Consider the following 4,662-nt stretch of genomic DNA (forward strand, 5'->3'; position numbering starts at 1 on the left):
TTTTATTTAAATTGATTTATCTCGTTTAGTAATTTTTGTTCTTTATCCTTTTCTTCCTTTTCTTTTTGTCTTTGTTCATACAAATCTTTTAACATTTGTAGTTCTTTTTCTAATTCAGCAATCTTACTATTTTTAGTTTCTTCTATTTTTCGTATTTCTTCTGTAGTTTGTTATTTTATTTTTTCTATTTCCTTTTTTCTATCTATTTCTTCATTTTCTCTTTCTATTCTTACCATAGCTGTCAATTTATCTTCTAATTTTAATTCTTCATTTTCTAACATTAAATATAAATGTTCACCAATTTTCTTATATCTTCCTCCTAGATTAGAAAATACTATTTTTATTTTTAATCCTTTGTGATTTTTATATATTTTTTCATCTATTATAAATTCTTCTTTGTTCATTTTATTGTGAATAGTTCATGTTGATATATATATATATATATATATTCTAAACTATCTATTTGTGATTCTAATTTTGATATATCATCTTTTTGTATATTTATTGAGTTTTCATTAACTCCGGCAAATATATTATAATATAGTCTTTCTATTCTTATTTTTAATTCTTTACGTTTTTCAGAAATAATTTGTTTTAGTTATTTGTATTTTTGTACTTTATTCATTTAAACCATATTTATAATATTTTGGTGGATATCTAAATCTGATTTTATCATAATTAGGTGGTATGTGTCTCATTCTTCTAGATTTTAAATGGATTATTAATTTTGTTTTAATACTAGATATTAAAGTAATTAGGTAGGCTAATTTTTGTGGGTTTTCTTTTGTTTTATTTAGATCTATATATTCTGAATAATTATTAATTAAAGATTCTTTGATTTTTCTAAAAGCTTCTCTATTTTTAAATGGTCTTCTCATAATTAATTTAATCCAATCTAAATTCAAACATATATGCTACGCCAACCTGTTAATATCCTTCACCAACCCTTTTTTCTCTTCACAATGTGAGATAAACTCCCCATAGGCAACCTTCTAAGAACTTCAGCAATAATATTAGCTTTACCTGGATGATAGTGCAAACTCATGTCATAATTCGTAACCAATTCAAGCCACTGCTAGTGTCTAAGATTCAACTCCTGTGTAAACACATACTGCAAGCTAATATACTAAAAATAACTACCCAAATGCAATCCATAAAGATAATGGATCCAAATCATAAAAGTAAGAACCACGACAACCAACTTTAGATCATGAGTTATTCTATTTGTTTCATTAGAAGAAGACAAATTAAATCCAAATACTTCTTTCTATAATAGCGAAACACTCCTTTTCCCTTTCCATTCTTTCCTCCTCTGTAACCTCTCTCCCGTCTTCGTCGAGCACCACCAGTACTAGGGTTCCAACACTGGTGATATCGATGAATTTTTTGACCTTAATAAACCCATCTCCGCCATACAACACCTCTCTCCTCCTCCCTCATTGGTCACTCAAGTTGCATCTCGCCATCCTACCCGAAGCCTGCATCGATGTCCTTTGAGGAATGATATGGAGATGAGTTAGCAGGTATTCCTTAATCTTTGCCCTCTAATTCCTCTTTAATTACAGAATCTTCCACTGAGACTTCCAATTAGATCCCAATTTGAAACCTTCACTGGAGCTTGACATTGGAAGACCAAGATTGATATCGGATTATACTATTAAGATATTTTGTGCTTCTTTCTTGATTATGTTTGTAATAAATTAATTTACTAGGAAGAGGGAGAATGAGAACTAAGCATTAGCTTGGGCGAGTCAATTCATAATGAGGGATTTAATATTTGATAAGAATTTTAGTTTATTGGGTGTTGGGGAAACGGAAGATTCTCCATTGTTGCTAAAAGAAGGACAAAATATGTTCAAATTTTATTCTAGTGGTAGGAGATTTTGTCAGGGTTTGCTGGCTATAATGGAGTTAAAAAGTCAAAAGATTTGATATCGAGGTTGTATAATATAGTGGTGCCTTTTAAAGACGAGAAAGGGTTTGAGGTCTATATAAATGATGATGCAATGGATCAAGTGGTTGTTGATGTGGCTAAGAAGAAATTAGCCGAGACAATGCAAAAAGAGATTACAGATATCCAGAGATTTGCATCAGTCGTGAGTTCACCAAGCCAGTACTTCATTTTTGGTCATAAGTCAGTCTTGAGTAGTTATGTTATGTTTCTTTCTTCGGTGAGACGTTGTCTTATTATTATTAACTTTTGGCAGATTTACTCTATACTTTCTCTGATTTAAAATGAGAGTTCATTTTCATGGAGTACACTAGTCGGCTGGGTTGGAAAGTGTATGCTATTCTCTCTTTGTCTCTCATTTTGTGCTCTTTTAGCTGTATCATACTGAGGTTTAATTTTACTGTCGTTGTATTTGTCGTATTACAGGGGTTAAAGGGAAATGCCACTTATAGTAGATCCCAGGCTCTATAAGACAACTAAGTCTTATATATTTTGGGTCTCTCCAAGGAGAGGTCTTCCCACAGCCTTTAAAATCTTTACAAGTTAGTGTTTTATGATTGAATTTGCATACTTGTTTAGGTATTCTTGAAGCTGCTTACTGATGTTGATTCACCGCAGAAGCAAATAGAACATGCCACGATACTACTTTGGTTTAGTAAAATTTTGTGCTTGTACTATTACTTCTTTCCCTTAATCTACACATACTTTCTTTGTTAATATAAGGACTTTATGTCAGAACCTTAAAAACTCAGAGTCTGTCAAAACTAGAGTAGCTGAATTATTGGTATTATTTTCAGTCAGAGACTCCTCGAGTTGAAAAGAACGCCATGCTAAGATATACTTATTATGTTTCAATGTTTTCTATCAAGCTAAAGATAGAGGGTTCATCTGTTTTGTATGACTAATGGGTGATGATCATTTGATTTCTCTATACTCATGTTACAAGAATAATATACTGGGATCCAAAACCAAAAAATATCCAACTTCAGGTTGATGGGCATGTCGTACTAACTGACTTTGATCTTTTTTCTCAAGACATCCTGTAAACCTCAAGTACGCTTCAGTTTTGACAGTTTTCTTTACTATTGATCTTTGTTTCATGCACTTCTACTTCTGTAAACTCTTTTGTTTGGGATTCAGGTATCTTGCTTTATGAGATGATCTATGGGCGTGCACTATTTAGAAGAAAAAACAGGCACAAGATATTTTCCAACATCCTAAACAAGGACCTCACTTTCCCTAGTAGCATGCTGGTAAATTCACTTTGTTTTGGTATCATTAAGATGGTCTTATATCTTTCTCTACATGTTTTCTGTACTATGTGCGTTCCTTTCTCCCTTTTTATGTTTCATGGGAATGTTTTATCTAAAGAATAGCATACAAAGATTATACAAAGCTAGTGAAGATCATATAAAGAAGAAAATAGAAGTAGCCCATAGAATGATAGAATAAAATAGAGAAGGTCATTGGAGATTGCTTAATCATATCCTGTGTAGACCTTAAAATACACTGGGCTCTAGATGAGATTATCAAAGGTGTTAACAATGGAGAAGTTAGATGTATAATTACATGTAAATAACTCTCTCTAAAACTGTACAAGCTTAGCAAAGATCAAAATAGATTTTGAAGAAAATCTCCATAGAGGCAATACCAACTAGTTGGAAATAAGTCTTTGTTGCGTTTGTCTCGTTGGCCGCTTTAGTACACTTACATCTGGTCCACTGTCTTAAAGTGATGGCTCCCAGAGAACTAGCTCTATTGATGGCAGGTAAGACAAAAGAAAATTTTAACTGATGTTATTATGTTGCCAATATCATCCTCAAACCTCAATATTATTGCAGATGACCACATGTAAATCTAGACCCACCTCTTCATTGTTTACATCATTAAGAGAGCACGCGCTAGCTTCCAACATAAGCACCTTCAGTGATAGTTTCACTTTACTAGTCTTTTGGTAGATTTCTCTATCTATTCTTATTCCTGGTAGAAGTGATAGTAGCTGAGTAACTTTCTTCTGCATTATTTGCAGCTCGCTAGTAGAAGGTCACGGTGAGGATGGTGAAGATACATTGTCAGATGGCAATCCTGCCTCTTTAAGGATTAATGGCATTGATGGCGCTTCGAAGGATATAAACATTTTCTCACATCAAGTTCCGACATGGCTTTTGGATTCTACACCAGATGAATTTGTTGTGGAAAGATGCCAAATCAAGTTAGTTTGGGGTTGTGGCATTATTATTGATTGATTGATATAAAGTTGCCTTTTGTATGCTTATCAATATCAAACTTCTGATGCTCTCCAATATATTTCAAATGTAGGAAGCAGTCAGGAAATTGTGTTAACATAATTCAATATAGATTTCAATTTGTATTTGAATTATTAATGGTATTTGAAGTACTTGGAATACGTGGAAAAATTCGTTGCAATAGATTATTATAATAGTTGCAATACGTAGTCCCAAAATATTGCAAAAGACCAGAGAATCGTTGCAATAGGTGTCAAAAAGAGTTGCAATAGGTAGTTAAAAATCGTTCCAAAAGACCAATAAGTGTTGTAGTACATATTAAAAATTCTTGGAATAGGGTTATTGCAACGCTTTCGTATTGTTGCAATATAGTCTATTGCAACAGGTCTTAACCGTTGCTATAAGTTTTACAAAGTTTTACAATAGGAGGTTAGAATAACCGTTGCAATGGTTGGTATAACCATT

General features: G+C 32.5%; 1 long non-coding RNA gene across 3 annotated transcripts; it reads left to right on the top strand.

Annotated features, from left to right (window-relative positions):
- The first annotated feature begins 938 nt into the window (after nt 1-938).
- LOC107873288 lies at nt 939-4,331 on the top strand. Of its 3 annotated transcripts, none has more exons than XR_001675236.2 (4): nt 939-1,523; nt 2,208-2,283; nt 2,378-3,204; nt 3,981-4,331. It is a non-coding gene; the product is annotated as an uncharacterized LOC107873288 (long non-coding RNA). The 3 variants fall into 3 exon arrangements; XR_001675238.2 differs by having other exon boundaries at nt 962-2,096; XR_001675237.2 differs by lacking the exon at nt 2,208-2,283 and having other exon boundaries at nt 963-1,523.
- Nucleotides 4,332-4,662: the final 331 nt, after the last annotated feature.

This window comes from Capsicum annuum, chromosome 6 (genome assembly GCF_002878395.1).
Source record: "Capsicum annuum cultivar UCD-10X-F1 chromosome 6, UCD10Xv1.1, whole genome shotgun sequence".
In the NCBI taxonomy this organism is placed as follows: domain Eukaryota; kingdom Viridiplantae; phylum Streptophyta; class Magnoliopsida; order Solanales; family Solanaceae; genus Capsicum; species Capsicum annuum.